The sequence below is a fragment of the Parasteatoda tepidariorum genome, chromosome 9 (genome assembly GCF_043381705.1).
Source record: "Parasteatoda tepidariorum isolate YZ-2023 chromosome 9, CAS_Ptep_4.0, whole genome shotgun sequence".
Lineage (NCBI taxonomy): Eukaryota > Metazoa > Arthropoda > Arachnida > Araneae > Theridiidae > Parasteatoda > Parasteatoda tepidariorum.
The window spans coordinates 62,805,591-62,829,683 of record NC_092212.1 but is presented as its reverse complement, the minus strand read 5'-3'; the positions used below and the strand labels follow the sequence as shown (position 1 = coordinate 62,829,683).

The 24,093-nt window shown below is 27.3% G+C and overlaps 1 long non-coding RNA gene across 1 annotated transcript; it reads left to right on the top strand.

Annotated features, from left to right (window-relative positions):
- The first annotated feature begins 12,000 nt into the window (after window positions 1-12,000).
- On the top strand, window positions 12,001-15,652 carry LOC139426466 (uncharacterized). The gene is made up of 3 exons (XR_011637736.1): window positions 12,001-12,167; window positions 13,459-13,554; window positions 15,483-15,652. It is a non-coding gene; the product is annotated as an uncharacterized lncRNA (long non-coding RNA).
- Window positions 15,653-24,093: the final 8,441 nt, after the last annotated feature.

The following is a 24,093-nucleotide window of genomic DNA, read 5'->3' as shown; positions in this document are numbered from 1 at the left end:
CCCATTTTGTTCAAAATGTGTATTTTGACATATGAAATTACATTATTAAAAATGATCCAAAAAATTGTATACATTACAATTCAAAATTTTTTTGACCATTCTCAAATGAAATAATAAAAAAATAATAAATATTGTTTTTTTTTTTTTTTTTTTTTTTTTTTTTTTTTTTTTTTTNTTTTTTTTTTTTTTTTTGCATGGAATCAGCTTTGGATGAACGAATTTTAGATTTGAGTGCGCAACATTTCTATGGGAGCAACAAAACAATGGGAGCTTAAAAAGTTCTCGAGATCTAACGAAATAAAATTAACATTTAATTAAATATTAAATTAAATAAATTAACATTTAATTGAATAAAATTAACATTTAATTAAAATTAGCGAAATAAAATAAAATTAACATTAAAGAGTCTAAACTTTTGAAGCACTCTCCTAATCAAACTATGTTGACCATATTTCCCAGATTGCGGTTTTCCCATATATTTTGAGGGTCAGAAATCCAAATCCGTCGAATAAAAGGTGTGTTTATTTTGAGAAAGTATGTTTTTCTGTCTAATTTTGTAACTTAAAATATCGTTGGCACTTATTACTTAGACTATTTGAGGTCACACCCTCGTGCCATTAAGATTAAGACAAAGAACGTGAAGATCTGATCATGAGATCAAAATTAATTCAGGGTAAATTTTTTTTGGTGGACTGTACGTATTTATCTCTTTAATGTTTCAGATCCATCATTATTATCATTTCCATCAATAGAATTCCATCAATAGAAAACAAAAAACAAATAAGAACTGAAGGAAGGTTCGTAAGTACCTGGAAAAAATTAAAAACTGGTATCAATTTTGTCATTTAAAAAAATGAAAATTTCTTAATATTGGCTTCCGATTTCGAATTAAAGTTTCATTTACTCCACCTATAAAAGTACCTTAATATTTTTACCACTTTTTAATTTTCCAACTGAGCGGGAGCCCTGCTTTGAGTTTGACTTATTTTCCAAATTGAAAATAAAATTTATTTTACTCCATTCATATTTATTATTATCCTTGATGTATAGTGCGGCTTTGAGGAGAACTCCTCCAGACTACAAGTCTGGGACTGTCTGCTGCTATGGTTACAAGTTAGACCACATTTCTAATGGGGGCGCAATAGGGAATGAAGGTGTTGATTGCTTTACTCATGCTGACCTATGCAAAGATGAGGACAAAAACTATTCACCCCACACCCCTATTCGAAGTGACTTTTCCTTGTAACCATGGTACCCGCCACGACGACAGACTGATGTCTGGAGGAGTTCTTCTGAAAGCTGCACTATAGGAGGGAGTCCAAAAGGCTCCTTCGAATATCAGCCCCAAAATTTGGAAGTCGAAATCAGAAAGAGGATAATGAAAGGGTGAGTCTGAATAGAAGACCTGACATTAGCAATGATAAATTGAAAAGGGGTTTTCATCGGGTTACTTTGAAATTTTGCTTGGCTTATTGGCATGTAGCCAAGAACCTATGAAGCAAGGAAGGTTGATATAATTATTGTTTATGGTTCGTCGCGAATTTCGCCAAAACTCTCGTCGCACACAATTTTTAAAGAACAGAAACTTTTTCAATACAATAATTTTTTAAATTATTAAAACGCATAACTTAGATGTATAAATAAGAAATATATTTTTTACTTCTTTTCTTCATTTTTCTGCTAGCCATGTGAATTTTGAAAACGCGAAAATTGTCATTTAAATATACCAAGACAAACAGATATTCTTACTCTGGTATCCATAAGCCGAAATAAACTGAAATTTTTTTTATAAAAAGAAGTAAGATATTAAAGGTGCAAAATTTGTTAAAATAACATTAAAACACTTCATAAAGTAGGAAATTTGAAATAATAAGCATAAAAAAATCTTATGCTTAACTCTTTTTTTCCGTTTTAAGATTCTCTATTAAATATCAGCTAAGTTGTTCTAAAGGAATACAGTTATATTCATTTGTTATTGTTAAACTAGCGTTATTTGTTTTTATTCAAATATTATTTTATATTATCCTAATGTATACGATTAATTCTACTTCAAAAAGTTGCGCAATCAAATTTTTGAACTCAGCAAATTTAGATCAATGTTGTTTATTGATTCCTTCTTTTGATGATTATCACTACGAATTTCAAGAGTTTTAAAAAACCCGAAAATTTCAATACCGCATAATTATGATGCTGGAATTTCGAATTTAGTATTTAAAGCCCTTTATTTGAGTCTATTTCATAGTTAATTCAATTGACTTTCAGATTGCTTTTAGATTTATTAAAAATAATTCATACTTTGTTGCTAGATATATTAATTTACGCATAGCTTTATGCATGTAAATTACATATACAAAATATAAATTACTGAGCAATCGCCATCAAATTGTATTTGCTTAATAATTTCTAAAGAAAATATTAAGAATATAAATATTCTCTTTGTTAGGAGCCTGCGAGTTATTTTATTTTCTTGTAATTCATTTATTTATTGGTTTTTATATTATTTCCAAAATTATCGTTAAGAACAAAGTGGTATATTTCTGATGAATTTCAAGAATTAATTATTTTTGGTGCTTTGAATCAATACCTAGGAACATTAGCCTTCATGATAAGTATAATTACACTTATGGACTCACTATTAAAATTTTATTCAATTAAAGGATTGATTTTTAATTTGACAAATCTTTGAAGTTACACTAGTTATGGTTTAAAGACAAATATTTCTCCTATTCACAGACTCCTGGTAGAACCCTACCCTCGCCACTAGGCATAATGCGGTGAAATAAAGGATTTCTTTTTCCAAAGCAGATGGCAGCACTTTTCAAAATTTTTTTTTTTTTGCTCATTGAATATTTTTGTTTCGTTGTTCAAGATTTTCAAATCGGTGTCAGTACTTGAATAATTTATAGTATTTTCTTACTGATTCGGCAATTTATATTTTGTTTTGATTTGGTTAATCTAACTGTAACTATTTTTATTTAGAAGTAGGCGTTTATTTTTAAGACTTACTATGTGTACTTCGAAGTAATGTTTGCTGGTTCATTATTTTTCTGTGCTTTTCAATTCTGGAAATTATTTTCTCTTAATTGTCTATCCATTATGTGGCTTCCGGGCAGTATCAGTTTTGGTTTTTCCATTGACAACAGAAAGGCTCCTGTGAGTTTGCGAGCAGTGTGTCCCCTGAAGATGTGATGTCTTACAAACACACATATGTTTTATTTTATTGCTTTTTATTACTTTTTCCTGCTTTAATTGTTTGCCTGAATATCTAAATTAAAATAAAGCAAATTTGGCTTTAGCTGCCTTAGGCGCTTTTCCATTTTAGTTTAATGTTTTAATTGTTAATTTAATTCCTTGTCTCTGGTTTTGTAAATTAGTTTCAATTTCTGATTTTATATATATATATATATATAATGATGGCTCCATGTTCTTTATGCTTTGTTANACTTGCAGCTTATGCGCAATAAATGAAACTTATTGTTTTTCTAAACTTTCTTCGCGTTTTCTTGTATTTATTTATTTATATATACATATATATATTTTATGTTCATATAATAATTTGATTTTTTAAATATATACGTCAGTTCTGTTTTTTAACTAATTGTAAATATGATTATTTTTTATTAAAAACTTATCCTAAATATTAAAAATGAATATAGATATCTTAAAACATTTAAATATCTACTACTATCATTGTTTCTGCAGAAATAAATTGTTATTGTAAGAAGAATTTATTTTAAAATAATAATAACTGAATTTTCGTTTAATAGCAGGAAATTGAATGGTGTTCCTAAAAAAAGTGCAGGAATGAATAGTATTAGTGCAGAAGAGGAGCCGAAGATTTGTTGCGGAATTGGAGGTGCACGCGTAGCTCCTACGGAGTTGTATTGTTTTGGAGTGAATGGAGAAAAAAACTTTGATTGTGCCAAAAATAGTGGTTTTAGCTGGAAGGAAGAATCAAAGTTTTGTTGAAGAATCGGAAGTGCAAGCACAGCTCCTTCTAAAATGTACTGTTTGAATATGGATGTAGAAGCTAACCTTGGTGGAGACAAAGGCTGTGATTTTCGTGTCGAGGTGGTGGCAAAGCTTTATTATAGAATTATAAGTGCTCGCATTTCTAATTCCAAAATATTCGGTTTGAATATTGATCAAGAAAAAAAAATGATGTTGCCAAAGACTGTGATTTTGGCTAAAGTTATTTTACTGAATTGCAAGTGCTCGCATAGCTCCGTCAAAAAAGCAATGTTCCTTGGTGTGATTTTGAAAAAAAAATTTCTGACATTAAAATTACTTTTACATTAAAATTCCTGACACTAAAATGACTTTGAAAGATGACTAGTATTAAAAATGACTTGAAAATTAAAAAGGACTGACATTAAAAATGACTTTGTAATCAAAGACAATTTTTTCGGTCAACAAAAAAAAAAAAAAAAAAAAAAAAAAAAAAAAAAAAAAAAAAAAAAAAAACAGGAAATATCCATCGATCGTAACAATATTATTTTATACAACATGGTATTCCCAGCAGAACAGCTTTCTGGAAACTATTTTGTTGGAAGACACTCGTAAAGCTCCCACAAAACACCTCTGCTGACCCTCACCTCCACGGGGTATCGCCCGGGCAACGGTCAGTCCGGCTAGCGAGGGCCGCTTGACGTGGGAGCACGAGTATTATCGTAACGAATTCTACTATTCTACCAACTGATATTATCTAATTAACAACTAAATACTAAAATAAGAAATTATCAAATGGATAAAAGTAACACAAATAAATCACATTTAAAGGCAAACCGGTTTAAAAAAAACTTACACACGAGTGCAAAATCCCTAAAATAGTCTAATTACCAAAACATATCTTTTAGTGTAATAATTAACCTTATCTTCAATTATCACACTAAAAGAATCATCGGTGATTTTCACCAGGACCGACTTATAACTTAGTCGTGGATTGCTTCAGAGCTACTGTTCAAGAAGCAAAAATACTCTGACCCTACTGCAATGAAGTCGAGGATGAAACAAAAGTGGTATTTGACTGCCCACATAGGGAATACTTTAGGAATTAAGACTAAGTACAAAACAAATGATTGCACCCTAAAAAATACAGGAAATTCGTAAAACATCAAAAACGATAGTGTTAATTTCGGATGAAAATTATCAGACATATGAGTTAATAGAAACTTTCACGATAGTGACAATTCCAGATCTGTTTAATTAGATCTAATGCAGATTCACCGGATTTAAATTTTGAATTTGTAAATATTTTTATAACTAAAACTTTGAAAAGTTTTTAAAACTTAAGATATGAAATTTTTTTGAAAATATGTGTTTAAAATATAAATATTTTTAAATTTTTGCATTATTTCGTGCAATGTAAGGAAGTAACGATTTTAAAACACAATTGTAATTTAAAATCTGCATTCAACTTTTATTTTATATCGAAAGCTTTCAAAATAAATCCATTTATAAAGTCTTTAAAACTTTTTTGTAATATTATTTCATTATTAAATTAAATGTACTTAATGCCTTTATATGTTATTTAAAGATTTTTTCCATCTTAAACGAGGATGGGGTATTCTTTGTATGAGTAAAGAAAAAATTTGTATTAGATGCAAATAGAGTAAAGAATTAGACAAACTATATTTTATGTTTTAGAAAAAGAAACACTGAGGAAAGTTCTAGTGAGACACTAAGGGAGTTTCTAATTCAGAAAACCGAAACTCTTATTTGTCTATATCTGTACTTAATTTGTATTTAACACATATATTTATTTTTCTTGCTTCAGAAATTTTTATAGTTCAATGTTTTATTTCTAAAGGATGTAATAGAAATTATTTAACAAATGTGACATAAAATCTCGAAATTAATGTGACATAAAATCTCGCAATCATTTATTTACAATTTTTCTAAGTTGTATGAAATAAATTAAAACATGTGGTGAATTACCATTGAAGTCTTCGTTGTAAGTTGTTTCCGGTACAGTTTCATTACTATATTTTAAAAATGAGTAAAGAAAGATATAGTTCATTAAGAAAGAGGATCGCTACAACAACTAAAATAGTAGCAACTATTCTTAAGTTCCTCGATTTAATTAGTTCCTCGATTCTTAAGTTCCTCGTTTCTTTATTTTCCTCGAATAAGATTTTTAAGTTTAACTTTCCATACAAAATTGTAGATACTTATTTTGTAGATAGTAAAATATCGACAAATCATCATTGATTCCAGTAAGACTTAAGGTAGTTATATACCATCAATAGCAAATTTTTGAAATTTCGATTAAATCATCATTTTTTATGATTTTATGAATGATTATGTATGAAAAACTAGGTGGAGGATTCAAGAACATCAGCAAACAGATTTGTTGTCATTTATGAATTTTTTTAGAAAGGTAAGAATCTATCATTCCTTAAAGATTTTAAACAAAAAATAAAAACTGTTCGTTCCCTTTTTTGAATTCCTCTATCTTGTGACTGCTCATTTCTTTCAGATTTTGTTCTGGTAACTTTCCTGGTCTAACTTGTGTGCAAACAATTTGAACATTTAATCTAATCGAATGAATTATCGCAGAGTTTCATACGGATAGTACATTTCCTAACTATTTTGTATTTAATAATCCCATAAAAATAAAAAATGAAAAGGAAAAAAAGAAACTCATTCATTTTGAGAAGAATGGAGAATTTTTCAACTTTGTCAACTCAGTCTCTCTATTCACAGTAAGCTTTTAATAAAGGACTATAATAAATAAATCAATACTAATTTCACACCTGAGAATTGATACGAAACTTTATATTTAAGCGTAAATTTTCGCTCTCATTCAAAATGAAAGATAATTTCCATTAACAATTCATTCATTTTGTAAAGAGCTGCGAACTTTACGTTTCTGGTTTTCAGGAACTGTCTTAACTAGAAGGACCTAAACTGAATTCAAACTTAAAAATTGATGACAGAAGCTATAGATGCAAACGTAAAACCTTCACACTCATTTCAAGAAGAAGAATTCTATGAAAATTTTATAAAGAATGTAGGCATTTTTTCCCTCTAAACTTAGAATCTCAGTTTTACCTATTGCCAATTCTTACGAAATTAACAGAATCAGCAATACTACCATTATCTCAGGATTTGAATCAGAATTAATAAACCTTGTCACGCACACTGAATTTTCAGTATGAGATTCTTGTTCCCCCAGACTTATCGTACGGTTTTAAGGATACATACGGACCATATATGGCAGTACTTTTACTTTCGTTACTTGATCTGCCGGTACAAGTAAAAAGTACGTACTTTTACTTGTACTTCGTTACTTTTTAAATTTAGTACTTTTACTTGCACTTTCGATACTTTTTTAGGGGAAAAGTACAAGTATTTGTAACAGAAATGTCGAATGAAATCGTTACTTTTTTCTAAAACTCGGTAAGCTTTCTAAAAAGAAAATTAATTAAAAAAAATGTCGTCCACCGACTAAGTGGCTGGATGCAGTTGAGATGGACCTAAAGATAATAGGAATAACTAACTGGAAGGCCATGGTACAGAATAGATCAAGATGGCAAGAACTTATATATATATATATGTATATGCGTATGTTTCGAAGAAATTTTGACGCGTTTTTTCTCAATTTTCCACAACCCTCTGTCACAGTGAGGGCCCAAAATTTCAACACTCTTTTTACGAAACATTTGGGCTACATTTCATAAATTGTAACTGTCCCCATATTTTGAATATTTTGAGGGACACAAATCTAGATCAGTTCAAAATAAATTATAGCACCAATTAATTAGCTTGATTGCTGTCACCCCTCAAACATGAATGAGACTTTTTATATTGCAGCAGACTATTTTTTATTCTCATTAACGCGACAACAACGAAACTTTATATAAAGTCTAAATATTTTTTGGCAGTGTTTCGTCCTTTGTATTTTTTTTGTATTGTATTGTAACTTTGTATTATAATTTCTAGAAATAAGAATTACACATATGATATTCGAATTCTTCAAAATAATATTAAAATCTACCGGAAAATTTGAAATCCAATGTTTGCATAATTAAATAAAAATCACATACTAAGAAGCGAAATCACAAGAAAAAAATTTCCATTTAATAATTTTTTTAAATACTATTTTTAAATACTATATTCATATTTTTGAAAAATATAAAATAATCTCTATAAATTTACCAAGATTTAACGTTTATAAATCATAAAAATTACTGTGTTTTACATAAAACTAAGATTTTTCCGCCAAGGCTCAGGCTGCTTGATTTAATTTAGCGTAAATTTAACATAATTTTTGGCAATAAAGAACAGTTAAATTAATTTAAAGTAAAACTACAAAAAAGCATGCGACATTTTAACAAGATAACCTTTGGAACTATGACATAAATTTAGCATATTTTTTGGCAATAAAGAACAGTTAAATTAATTTGAAGTAAAACTACAAAAAAGCATGCGACATTTTAACAAAATAACCTTTGGAACTATGATCCTGAGATCTAGATTAAGCTACGTAAAATTTGAAAAAAGAATTCAGTCTTAATGCGTTACATTTTCAAAAACGAGAAAAATTAAACTTTAAATACAAATCGTAAAAGTATTTTTCACAAAAGGAAAATTTCTAACATCTGTTTACATTTATAAAGTTTAAAATTTTAATATTTTCATCAAAAAGTTAGATTTTGTTGCAAAAAAAGTCAATTTTTAGATTTCTGCATTTGAGCTAACTAATAATGCAATGTAAAAAAAAAACACATAGTACACTTAAAACGTATTTAGACATTTTTTCTACAATATAATTGAAGGAAACTCATCAAACTAATGCTGATAGACTTCGCTTTTTAATCTAAAGAACGTTTGGTATTCGGATGTATTAGTAAACCAGATCATTTAAATACAGTGAAACCTGCAAAGTTGAACACCCTTGTAAGTTGGACACCTACATAAGTTGACCTCAATTATCAAGAACGGAATTTTTCCTATATAATATAAAGAAGCAAAACCTTTGTAACTTGACCACCTGTCTATCTTGTACGCTGACCACTGAAATAAGTCAATTTTGTCTAAGAGTATTATGAAATTCTATTCTAAAACCCTCCTAAGTTGACCAGAAAAAAAAATTCAGATAATTTTCTGTCATTTTGCAATGTATGTTAAAATTTCAATTGTTTGGTGAAATAGTGTAGAAAGCTAATCTAAACCCTTTTGTGAGTTGACCATCTGGGGAAACTGTAGGAGGTCAACTTTTGACCATTTCTTTCATTCATTCATTGAAAACAGGTGTGTTAGTTGAAAAGTTGCTCTTCCAGTTGCAAATAGTGAACATTTGAATAAATGGATGCGCTGAAATATGCTTCGATCTTTTATTTGAGGTCTTTGATCTTCAAATGCAGTAAATAAATTTTGAAGTGTTCAAACAATTTTGTTTTGTTAAAGTTTTCAAATTGCATGTTTTCGTGCTCTGATATTCTAAGAAATTATTTTAATTAAACACTTCACATGCGTAACTAACGAAATAATTTTTTTAAAGAAGTTAGTTAATTATTAGAATTAAATGTAACAAATTGAAGTTCATTCAGGTTTAAGCACATTTCTTAAGATATTCATTTGGCTATTTGCTAAATAAAATTTTTTAGTCAAGTAAAAAAAAAATTTAAATATATAGCAACATGATAAAGGAAACGAAAAAGCAAACAGTGACCCACCCTCTCTATATGTTGCCCACTTGTCTAAGTTGACCACTAAAACAATGCACCACAAGTGGTCAACTTACACAAGTTTTACTGTAGTCATAAAATTTTTGTTTTCTATCCTGCCGAGTAAACTGGTTTTGATTGGATTTGAAGTAAAATTCTGTATTTTCTTTAATTACTTAGGTAACTAAACTAAATATAACCATTTCTTAAATGTTTTAAAAAAATTGAGTTTCGTGGTACGAGATGTACTTTCAATGAAAAAAAAAAATAAGCTATCGATAAAAATGTGTGATGTACAGAGTTAGTGCTAATAGTCTTATTCCTTCCAGATATTAGTATCTTTTGCTCAAGAGTAAATTATAAAAAATTAGTACAAAAAAATTGCGTGTGCCTAGCTTCTGAATATTTTACATATTTTTTATGTTATAAATTCATCCATAAGATCTTACAAAGTGTGTAATTATTTTTTTTTATGAATTTCTGTTTACTGAGAAATCAATATTGGAAAGATTAATGCAGTAGTTTGGTTTCTTTTTTTTTAACAATGTAATTTTTTCACATTTCATTTAAACAATTAACTACAAAAAAAGTATTATTGGAGTATAGCTATAACAATACCTAGATCGAAATAACTGAGAAATGTATCTAAAGTTTTATTGTTTAAACATTGTTTCCGAAAAAGTTAATTGTTGAGAACAGGAACAAGATCTTTTAAAAACCATTTGTTGTTCATTCTTTTTTGAGCTATACTCAGTGTATGTTGTCAAATTTGACGGCGATTTTGAAAAGCTTTAAAAAAGTGCGATTATGAGTGAATTATTTCACCAAACCTTTACGCCTATCTGGCGAATGCACAGGAAACAATTTCGTTTGTTTAAACAAGCGATTATTAATCACTGGTTAGACCAGATGATGAAGTATCCTCGGCCTATGCGTAAGCCTAAATTTTTTTATTTATTCAAATATTAGCAGTCATGCAATTTTATGTATTTTATGTCAATAATACTTAGAAAAGAGATTTACACTCTTTCAAAGAAAAGAAATTTCAAACGTTTGTAGCAAGACAATAAAAAGTTGCAACTAATGCTACTGGCACTAAATGTCATGATGTATATTGTGGTGCCACAATAGACATAGCATATTTCCTTGCTCTTAAAATTTCATTACTATCTTAAACTTATTATTTTTAATCTTTCTTAACCGAATTTTAATTAAATTAAACTGTATATTTAATTATTATTAAAATTTATGAAAAAGCGAATATAAGAAATATTTTATTCTTTTCATAAGAATCAATGTAACGGCTAACTTTTTTATTTTAATACTTATGTAAGGCACATTGATTCTCTAAACCGAAAACAAAAATCTATTTATAACTCTTTGTTCTTTTTTTTTTTACCATAAATATGTTTTTCAGCTACGTGGTAGTACAAATTCTCACAGTCTTTTGGGCAATTCGCTTTCGCCAAACTATTTTCAAATTTATATTGATTATGGGGGATGGCTTTATTTTTGGCTATGTTATTTTTCGATAAATCACCAATCTTGGATCCTTGCTCCTAACTCTTCGCTGGGAAAAATTCAGTCACTTTTCAATTTTGCTTTCGTTTAAGCTGATCATGGAGATCAATTTTGATTAATGTTATTATTCAAAATTTACTTAACTTAGAAAGTATAATTATGAATAAAATATAATTTTGTATCTCCAGCTCTACAAATACTAAATAAAAACTTTATTATAATCATAATTCTGCTTTAATCTTCAACCGTCATTTTCATTACCCTATCTCATTCCTTAAAAATGAACACATAACAAGGTTTGTGAATAATTTTGTGAATAAGCCACTTAAAAATGTTTGAGCTGTAAGTCAATATTATTTAATGGAGAAAAAAAGTCCTTCCGATATATACTAAGTTCCAAAATCAAAATTTTAGCGACAAAAACTTTGATTTATTCTTTCAAATCTGTTTGATTGATTCTTTTTTGAAATTTCATGCATCTCATTTTATTTTAGTTATGGTGTTTTATTTCATGTTATTGACACATGAAATACGTAGTATAAAGGATTACACAGATTTCGTTAAAAAAATAGAGTAAAAAAAGTTTACACAGCTAAACAAAATAAAAAAATATATCGTTTTTTGCATAAAAAATATGAGATTTTTAGGTAATAATAGGTAAAAAAAATATTTGTGTCATTGAAACTTGCTTCCATAGTAAAACATGCAATTATAAGTAAATTATCATTAAATTTGAAATAAAATTATGACAAACATGCACGTTGAAGACATTTTTATAATTTTCATATTTGTAATAAATAACAGTTGCAATTTTTAAAGTGTTATAAAATTAAAATAATACAAAAACCTTTAACTTTAGATTATATTATAAACTTTAAAAGTTTGAAAACTTGAATTTTTCCTAACTGTGAAATTTTATTTAGCTAATGAGGATGATTATGATGATATCGAAAGTGAAGATGAAGCAATCAATGAGTAAGTATATATTTTTTTAAGTCGCTAAATAGGAAATAATAATAAATACACTTAATTCCCTAAGAATGAATGTAAATCAAGAGTGTAAAAAGGTAGACACGAAAAGAAAAAGAAGAAAAGAAACTTACACTCAATAAAATAATCATCAACTCTTTCAGAATATGGAGAAATTTACCGTATTTCTCACCCTACGGCGACACAAAAAATCTTGGTAGTTTATGCCAAACACTTTGTTAAAGATTTTGGTGAAATTAACAATTATATGTGATTAAATTTGATAGATGAGATAACATACAGTAATTTTATCATGATACCTTACACCATGATTCAAAAATCATTTATCCGTTTAAATTAACTTCGTATTTTTTTTTAACTAAATGTGTGGATCTAAGAACTATATTTTTTATAAACTACAAAGTCCTTTAATACATTACCATATGAACAGAAAATGTACCAAACAAATGGTTTCAATACAATATATTTTTATTTTACTAATTATCATGATACTAATTATTTTACTAATTATCATGATACCTTACACCATGATTCAAAAATCATTTATCCGGCTTCGTATTTTTTTTTTTTACTAAATGTGTGGATCTAAGAACTATATTTTTTATAAACTACAAAGTCCTTTAATACATTACCATATGAACAGAAAATGTACCAAACAAATGGTCTCAATACCATATATTTTTATTTTCATTACCAGAATTGTGAAGTTCTTTTTTACCAGAAATGTCATTACCACACAGTGAGGCAACTTAATAATATTTTTATACTTCAGCAAACTTTTGGGTTGTGCATGCATTTTTATTCTTACTCATTTTGTTTTGTAATGATCAGGGTGGTCATTGTGACACAATTTATATTATCGTAACCCTAAACAAAAATGCATAATAATATGAATAACTTTGAGGATTTAAAATAAATTTTTAAGTTAGAAGAAAACAAAACTGTATTCACATCGATTGAATCACTATTGAGTAAAGCAGTGCGAAAAATTGTAAAACCTGCTTGATTGCAGGAAAAATCAGAAAGTAGTTGAAAGGTGAAGAAAGTCAAAGAATTTTAAGATGCTCTAAACTTGCATTTATGAATTTAAAAAATGCATACTTAAATTAAAATGTTATTCCCTGAGAAAAATATTGATATATATTTTTTAAAATGATGATTTTTTTTAATTGATAATGAACTCTTTTCTTAAAATGAAAAAACAAGCATAGTTTAACTTATTTAAAAATATACATACACTGAAATTTATTGAGGTTCATTTTATGTTGTTTTTTAGGATTGCGGCAATTGATTTTGGGGGTTCTGAGGAACCAGGAATTGTTGAAAACATTTCGGCCCAACCATTAGGTGATGAGGTTTTCAAAAACATCAGGTATGCTAATTTTTCCTTAAATTGAATTTTATTCAAATTTTCAGTTAGTATTTTTGGTACATTGTTTGCTTTCTGCTATTCCAAATGCTTACAATTACACAGAAAACTATTGAAACTCATAGTTACTAACACATAGTTGCTAATATACAATAATTCACTCTTTGAAATTAAATTGTTAATGATTATAAAAATTGCATCCAAATTATGATCTTATAACTATTCATCAACAAAACCTATACTTTTATGATGAAAATTTTAATTTTTTTTTTTTTATTTTAAGATATTTTTTAAGTATGCAGGTTGTGATTTCATAAATATACAATCCTGAAAATTTCACTTATGCTACATCTTTTTAATAACTAAAGATATAGAAGAGGCTCTACCACAGGAAATATAGTATTGCCGGAGATTGGAACATGTAAATTATTAACTGTTTATACATTTATTGAGAAAAAAACTAATTAAATCCTTGAACGAACTTCGAGACCTCTATTATTAAAAATACAAAACTTAGATATAACTTAGATTTGAAAAAATCAACGTAACATTCATTTACGTAAAATATAAACAAACTGGTAAGAAAAAAGCTTCTCTTAAATGAAATATGATATTTGAGCAACTAAATACTAGTCTCCACAAATTCCAACAGTAATAAATATGTCACCTTAAATGTATTAGTGAAAAGTCTATTTAGCTACTATGCAAACATAAAATACGTCAGAAAAATTAATTTATTCTCCTTTTAACATTATAACGTTAAACAGGATAAAATATAAAAAAAGAACTGAACAGATAAAATTAACAAATTTTTAAACAACATAAAATTAATTTTTCTTTTGAATAACATAACCGATAACATTTTAATTAGTTTATTATTAAACAGAATTCTGCCAATGTTAGTGAGTTTCTTATCTCAGTTATTTGAATCAAAAATTTAAAGCATTACATGCAAAATATTACACCTTAAGCCGGTGTAATATTCAAAAATGTTTTTTTTAAATAATTTGCACTTACACAGTTTGCAAGAGAAAAATTCACCAGTTTTTACAAGTATTATACATCAAAATGTATTCATATATGTAATATAAATCTTGCCGAAATATTAAACAATGAAATATTATTATTCTAGTGTTGAACTTGATGTAAAATATGATGAATATGGTTGTTATGTTGAGGCCGATTGTATAGATGGATTTGTTGCTCAGACTCAAACGAGTGAGAATTTTAGTGTTGCCCTAGTTGGCAAAGGTGATGAATACGGATTTTACGTTGAGTCTGATGGTAAGGAAGGTTTAGTTGAGGAAAATCCAACTTATGAGAATGATGAGAATATTGGGTACGCAAATTTACATTTAAATTGAATTTAATTAGTACTTTTAAACATCTTTCGTAATATTGTCTGTGCTGAAAATACATAAAGCTCTTTAAAGTTTTTTTTTTATTTTTTTCGAAATGAATGCTTAACATTTTGATTTCTTTAAAAACATCATAATAGTCAAAAAAGCGTATATTTTTAAACATTAAAAAAATTTCAAATGTTTTAAATAACTCTACACTTAATAGTTCTTAAAATATCAACGATTATAGTAGTCAATGATTTCCTATAAGTTAACACTAACTTTGTTTTTTAACTGAAAAAGATTTAAAAAATTTATGTTAGTGATTAGACAAAATTTCAATTTAATATTCTAATTTCATAACTTTCATAAGGACCTGAATACATATTATTTTATTTAACTGAATTCCATTTTCACTAGGCATTTACTACCCTATAAATTTAAATAATATTTTCATTTATAGTATATAAATTGCTGCACACTGTAAAAATTCATATAAAATACATATCCCTGTTTTTTGATCAGGTTAAAAATTTAAAATATATTCATCCATGTGTTAAAAATCGTAAAAATTACCTTTTATCATTTTAGTGGTGACCAAATAGTGAAATGGGACGAATTTGGATTCTTTGTTGAATCTGACTGTATTCGGGATTTTGTTGCTCAAAATCTGACTATGAAGGATTGTGAGAATAATAGGTATGCTAATTTGTTTTCATTTCGAATATTTTAAGTATTTAAGTAAAAATGTTTTCTGAGCTTGTCTATCAATATTTGGGGCAACTGAGGGATAATTCTAAATTTATTTTTAGCTAATTTTTTCAAACTTTAATTGCTTTACAGGATTTAAATCTCAAAAAAATATATTATAATTTTCAGAAAGACAAATATTTTAGAAAAATATAATTTAAAATACTAGTGAACTTCAAACTACAGTACTTTGATAAAATGAGTTTTTTATTCATATATGTTATGATTTTTTATTTATATTATTCTGAGTTCTATTTGACAATTAAATATTACACAAGAATAATAAATTTGGAGAGTAATGGGCTACTTAAGCCTTAAATTTACTTTATTTAGTCAGAATCTTAACTAAAACCTGATGCTTATAATATTTTCTGTTTAATAAGACTGAATAGTATGTTAAGTTTTGCAATTTCAGGAGTATGTTGAATACCAATATTTTCAATCCAAATTTGGCCGAAACGGAAATAAAAAATTTGTATCTGAATTTCCTTCTCTTGCCATTATTTTTAATAAATTAAACGGGTGTTGGGAAACAACTCATTACATTTTTATTTAGATTTGTACTTTTCGTCATTCTCTGTTTTTTTTAATAAATAAATTGTAAAAAAAGCAGGAATAAAAACTAAAAGAAAATTTATGTAAATAAATGTGATAAATAAGGAATGGTATTTTGAATGTCTTTAATGACTACACAATAAATTCACAAGATTTCACAATAAATTCGCAATAAATTCACAAACATCTTGTGAATTCGATAAATTCACAAGATGTTTTGTAATGACGGCTCTTAGTATACAATTATAAAATCCATGTCCTCAGTGTAGATTGAAAAATTATACTCATTGGGGATTATGAATTTTAACAATGATAAGATACAAAATGCAAAAAAAAAATATAACCAATTTCTAATGAGAAAGGTGTAACAGAAAACATCAAAAACATTTATATTACGAGAAGAAAAAATACAATTATTAAAAATGCCACTAAGTTTTATCAGGCAATTAAACTTGTTTCCATATTTAAGTCTCCCTTTCCTCAGTATTGATTCTTTAGAGTTTAATCGCTTTTTTTTTACTTGCTTAAACAATAATTTACGATAATGATGGTTTAGAAGTTCATACACTAATTGCCAAGCAAAGTAAAATTCATACGACAAAAGATTAAGAAATTAGTGAAACACTTTCTACAGTTTAAACCAACACTATTCCTAGTATAAAAAAATTGGGTATTTTTAGAGTATTAACATATTTTCAATTTAGAATTTCAGGCTTAAATATTTTAATGATAATCAGTTTTCACGTTTTATTAAAACAAAATTTGTGTATACTTTTTCCAATTACTCTCACACACATTAAACCTTTACCCTCTTGTATATTACAACCAAAATATTATTCTATGAAAAAAATCAATGCTGAATTTCTAAATACGTTTAAAGTTCACTCTTTGGATATAAAAAAACTAAGCATTTTTTAATCACAAAAAATAATGAAAATTTATCATATTTCTAAAATTTATGCATTGAAAATTATATTAAAATCTATTATGTTTGCTTATAATTATAGAGTGACACATGATGTTGGAGGTTCTGGGGAACCTGGAATTGTAGAAAATGTTTCTGATGAGAAACATAGTATTGATGATTTTCAGAACAAAAGGTATGGTAATCTGTCATTGATTTGAGTTACCTTTGTAATCTTAATTTTTTATTGCTATTTCAAGTGCTTTTGCTTAAGCAGAGAGCTTACGATATTTCTTCTTTTTTCACTTTTATAACAACATCATTTCTTGAAAAAAATGAACAATATGTATCCTGCTGGCAAATAGTAAACTACGAAGCAATGATGCATGACCCGTGAATAAAACTTGAATAAGAAAAGGACAATATTCGCCGTTTTCTGTAGCTGTAAAATATAAAATAAATTCGAAAAATAAATATATTATAATTTCGAAGAATAAATATATTAAAAACATATTTAAAAAATAGCTGAATAAAAAGAATTATGATTTCAAAACTCCACCTGCGATACAGTACTTTCTTGACTACAGAGCCACTGTTAAAAAGTAGTGTTTTATTTTTGCTTCAAATGTGCCAAAAAAAATAATAACTTATAATCATATATGGCAGTACTTTTATTTTCGTTACTTGTACCGCCGGTACAAGTAAAAAGTACGTACTTTTACTTGTACTTTTGCTACTTTTTTAGGGAAAAAGTACAAGTATTTGTAACGGAAATATCGAACGAAATCGTTACTTTTTTTCTGAAACTCGGTAAGCTTTCTAAAAAAAAAAAATATTAAATTGAAAAAAAATGTAAATGTTTTTTTTAATTTATAAAATTAATGTGCAATATACATGCATTCACCACTAACTTCTTGTTTAAATACCTTCTGTTTCAACTTATACTGCACATTCAATTATTTTTTACTAGCTGGAAGATCACAAAGCTATCTGAAACCCCGNTTTTGTTCATCTTTTTAATAACTAAAAATTGTCAAAAGCATGCAAATTGTACGTAAAATATTATTGGAACATGAGTTTAAATGTTTATATATTAATTAAAGAATTAAATAATTCCATTTAATGAAATTGAGCCCTTTTTATCTAAAAATATACTTAAATTGAATAAAACTTAAGTTTTAGTATAAAGTATAAAAGTATAAAGTATAAAAGTAAAGTATAAAGCTTCAGTATAAAATATTTAATGTTAATTGATAACTTTACCGACTAAATTAAATGAAACTATAATAGTGAGATTATAAATGCGGCATGCAGTATATGTAAGGAATAACACAATTTAAATTTATTAATTCTCTTACGATGAGAATGTTACAATGAGATTACGATGAATAAAATCGTGTTATAAATTTATGTACCTTTTTGCAAGAAAATGTTAAAACAATATGAAACAATGAACAATTAAGTTCCATGAGCAAATATAGTTGATAGCTGATAGCAAATAGTTGATAGCAAATATTTGAAACTAACAGTAAGTTTTTTTAATTTTTTTAAAAAAGTTTAAATTTATTTAAAATAAATTTAACATTTATCATGAATTACGAAGCACTTTTTTTCGAAATTAAAGTTTGAAACTAGAACGGGTTTACACGTCTTAATAAAAATCTATTTTTAAAATAAATTCGTGAAACTATTCCCTGTTTCAGTTTAGAACATTCATATATTTTATTTCCTTTTAATGAAACTCATTGATGAAGAATCTTCCTTTAATAGTCTTTGGACACGAAATTTGTTGATTTCAAAAATAACATTACTTGTATTCTCAAATGAATTAGTTGTTTATCAAAATAATTTGGTACAGATATTACTTCAATTATAAGAAATTATTTATTTTTTCAGAAAGGATATTAAAGAGTGTGAGATCACTTTGAATGGTGAAGGAGTAGACTGCACTGCAGACAACAAAATAAAAAAGAAAGGGTTTTGGTCATCTTTGAAAAACCTGTTTTGTTCATGCTGCAGTAGGAAATAGGTTGGAATGAGTGGAAGAAATATTGCGTAAAAAAAAAAAAAAAAAAAAAAAAAAAAAAAAAAAAAAAAAAAAAAAACCTGAAAGGATGGAAAAGATTGTGACATACTTGAATGACAAAGACGAAAAATGTATCGCAGGAAAAAAAAGCAGTTCTGTACTTAAAAAACAATTATGTCAATGAAAGCAATTTCATGATTTGATAGATATGATTTTGCTGAAAGGATGTTAAAGAACAACTTAAATAAAGAAGAAATTGTTTTACAGAGTGGAAAAAAAAGAAAAAACTATTTTGCACTTAAAAACAAAAATAAGCTATTTTTCATGCCAGCCACAGAATCTCAGTATAGTTAAATAGATATTTTTGCAAAAAAAAAAAAAGAACTTAAATTGTAAGAAAAGTGCATGATTGCTATTACAATAAAAAAATAATTTCACTCTGTATATAAAAAAAAAAAANAAAAAACAAAAAAAAAAAAAAAACAAGGGGTACGATTATAGATCCACCTCCTCGTGGTGTACCCCGGAAACGTTTCGACGGCTAAGAGATCTATAACTCCAACATCATCAGTTTTTTTCCCCTTCTGAGATTTTTAATCAGCTTATTGCTGCATTGAATTTCAACTGACTTCGCCCTGCTTAAAAGGCTTGACTTGCTACAATATTTAAGAAAACATTAAATTTAAATTTTCCCATGACAGGAAACAAATTTAGAGGTGAAAACTCTTTGTTGCGTCCCATTCTCTGGTTATCAACTTTATTTATTCCCCAAGTTTTGACAAACATAAAAAACAATCTATTATCTCAATTATACACCATTAAACAAATGGACAAAATTGATGATAAGTATGAAATTGTGAAATTTTAAGCATGGGAGGGGTGTCATTTCTTCAGAATCTATTCTTGATACTTCCCTCTATCATATAATCAGCTCTCTATAATCTTCTAATTGATGAAGAGCCAGTCTGATTGAAAATTTTAATGTCCACTCCAGGCGGTGGGGCTACACTGATATCAATCCTGTTAGTTAAGTGACAAAGAATCACCGCACATTAGTCGTGTTTTAGAAAAAAAAAATTGGCTAAAACTTCGTACTTCGATTATATTTTCCTCAATATAAGGTTTTCGAGTACATTGATTAAGAATCTGAATTTGGAATTTCAATATTTAAAATGGCAGAGTTTTAATAACAAAAAATAGCCTAATTCACCATTTGATATTACTTTAAAAAAAGTCCTTTTTTTCTGTAGATTTGATGTTAGATATTACTATTTATTCCAAACTCATTATGGCATTTTGGCGAGTAACAAAAAACGAAAGAGAAAAATAATACAAAAATGAAGAAGAAAGAAAAAAAAATAGTGCGTGAAGTCCCTCCGCGCGGAAGAAGTTAAACTTCGTAACCTGCAACGTTAATTGTTGAAGAAGCAGCAGTCGTAGAAGGATCCCTAGTTCTATTCAACGATTTTTTTTCCTGCTCCGCTCGCTTCCATGCTCTGTAATAACGGTAATATTGTGCATTTCTCCCTCGTGGACCTCTTGAACCAGTGGAAGTGCCTTGCCATGGAACCAGTGGAAGCGCCTCATCGCCTTGCCATGGAAAATGTATTTGTATTAATAATGTATGTGAATGCGTCATAATGTAATTTCAAAAGAGAAAACCTAACAATCAATTGATATTCACAAGAGACGTACCTGGACATAGCCTTAAATCCGTCGCATTGTCAGTGGGATTGTTTTCACTCATTTTTTACAATTGTTATCCACTAAATTTGAAAATAAAAAATACTATCCTATTAAATCTATGTGTATCAAATCAAACTAAAAAAATATTTATAGAAAAACAATTCGCGATCGCAACGCTCGAGTACGCCGTCTAGCGGGAGCCTGTAAATATCAGACATTAATTTATCACGTTTTCATTTAGTTCCATCAAAACCATCGGCCATGACGGACGCCATTTTCTTAGCAGCAAATAAAATCAAAATTTCCCTAAGGAACAGCTGAAGAACTTGAAAAAACTAACCAGAACATGCCAAACATTGAAGCAGAACACGCCAAGCATTTGAAGAACAATTTCTCAATAATTTTTACCTTTCTATAACCAACAACACAACTTACAATTTCATGATCACTTGCTGTTACAGATGTGTATATTACGGTAAAATAATTTTTTCTGTCTTCAATTCATTACAATTTAAAATGAAGTCAACATTGCTTTCGTCATTCCAATAAAGAAATGTGAATTCAGAACGTCAAGAACAGCAATAGTTATAGAATTCTTCTATGTTATAGAACAGTATATATTTCTGTATCTATATAATTCGGAAAACAACAATAAAGAATCCACCAAATTACCTGAAATAGTGTCATTTGTGTTGATAATTAATAAATTTTTTATCGTTTTCTTGGTAAGTATTTCTTAGTTTTGAAAGAATAGATAATTTCAACTAGAATTCAGCTGTTCTGTTTTTAAGCTACATATTCAAATTCATATCGAGATCTTACAATTATAAAATTTTGGTGCGTTGTATGTTATCTAAAAGTAATAAAGGGATAATCTATGTACATATTATTTGAAAATAAAACTTTCAAACGAAGAACATTTCATTTGGAACTCTGCGGATTTATGAAGAAGGCAAGTGTTATGATTTTTATAATAAAAAATTAGCTTGTAAAACTTTTTTTTCTTATTTTAATGATAGTTCTCTACAGAATGGTTTCTTACGTCTGATTAAAAACTATAAGAAAAGAAACTATATGAAAGTTTTTATTTCAATGTGAAGAATTCTTAAAATCGTTTTTTTATCATAAGAATTCTTTATTTTCCGTTTTACAGTTTATAATTTTTTGATAAAAATTGTTGTCAAAATACTTTTTTTGAAAACATAAATGGTACAACATTGTGTGTTTATGTATACTTCTTGCATATTCCAATGTTTCAAGTAATATGACTCAGAAAAGTATGAATAAAAATTCGGTACTTATGTATTAACGCCACAACAGCTACAGATTTGGCTGTTTTTAAGTGACGCCAATCTACACCTAAAGTTTGTGACAAATCATAAAACGAAACACTTTATTTAAAATCAAAGTAGTTTATCGGATTTCGGTGGACAATGGGCAAAATATTTCGCTCCAGAAATAATAAAATGGCATCTTGTTCTAATTTTGGCAAATCCCAAAGACGCATTTTCGTAGCACTAAAAAATGGTAACAAAAATCGAAGAACAAATCATTTTGGAATTCTTCTAATTTATAAAGCAGGTAAGTGTTAATTTTTATAAAATAAAAAATTTTACTTTTAAGAAGTTGTTTTCTTGATGATAGCTTTCTATAGAATGGTTTTCTACGTCCGATTATGAATTAAAAAAGAAAAAAACATGAAAGTTGTTTATTTTAATATAAGGAATTTTTAGAATTGATTTTTTTTGTTTTTTATCGTAAGCATTCTTTACTTTACGTTTTTCAGTTTCTAAATAATGATTTTCATTAAAACTTAAAATTTTTCGATAAAACTACTTGTCAAGAAACTTTATTTGCAAAATTAAATTACATAAAATAATGAAGCTTATGTATACTTTTTGCTTATGTTAATGTTTGAAGTAATATGATTCTTAAAACTATGGAATGTAAAGTTTAAATAGGCCTTTCAGGTTATATCATTAAATTTAGTAAAAGTATTTCTCAGGCATTAGATTTTAACTCTAATAAGAAGATACATATTTTTTTCTGTTTATTTACAAATATTTTTCAGATGTGTTTTGGATATTCCTTCTTTTAAAATGAATGTTTTTACCATTATTTGCATTTTCGATTTGCTGCATACAAAATTTTTTATGCTACGGCATCATTTACATTTTGTAAGGCAATAACTGAAAAGATGCCTCAAATTTCGCAGTCTCTCAAAAGCTTAGCTGACATCACAAACTTATATTTATTTGAAGTGCCCTATGCGAGATAAAATCATTATTAGCTTTCAATGCATCAGCTCGAGCTAAAAGTTTAATACGATTAGGTTAACATATAAAGTAAATATATGAATCTCAAAATCAATACAACCGATCATTTTTAATGCTTTTCGGTATCAAGTTTTTATTCTAATATTAATTATTTTTTTTTTGTATTTTTACCTCATATGTCAAAAACGAACACACACATAAGCACACCTTTTTTTTCACAAGAAATCTACGTATAAGTCTTAGACACATGGAATGAGGGGTTCTATAATGTTTATTTGTATGTACCATTATTTTTCGCATAGAATTTAGGTTTGAAATATAGATTCTCTTTTTCGAAAAATAAACTCTGGTAGCATCTGAGAATGGATCAAAACACGAACTATAATTTTTGTATAATGACTTATATAAATGAACATTATCGCAATATTTGGTCCAATACTTGAATGTCTAATATGAATTTTAGGAATTTCAAATATGCTATATTTAAAATAAATGTTTAGTTAAGGCTTTTGATCAGTTTCGCTGTGGTTTTGCTCTGATACAGAAATGATATCAACGATAATATATTTTCGATGAGGTATTTATTTTATCCTCATAAAGTTTGTTAGATCGTTCGAAATCATCATAGGGTTGATCATAATACTAAATTAGAAAGGTTAAATATTGTCCGCAATATTAAAATTACTTTTCTAAAATTATCATTCTGCTTTTGAGAACAATAAATTGCTCTTTGCTTTTCTTAAATGCGTCGTCCCAAAGACAACAAAATTTCCCTTGAAATTTATCTGTTTTTTATTTACTTATTTTTTAAAGCCGTTTTGCCGCAGCTTGAGACCTAATATTAATGAATTGCGACTTCAGCCTTATCTTTTCACTTCTGAAGTTAAAATCATAGAAATTCTTTTAAATATACTGTAATTTTTCTCTTTTTTATTTATTTATTTTTTGAAATACAGTGAAGTTTTGAAATCTTAAGTTCTCAATTAATAGATGATGTAAAATTAA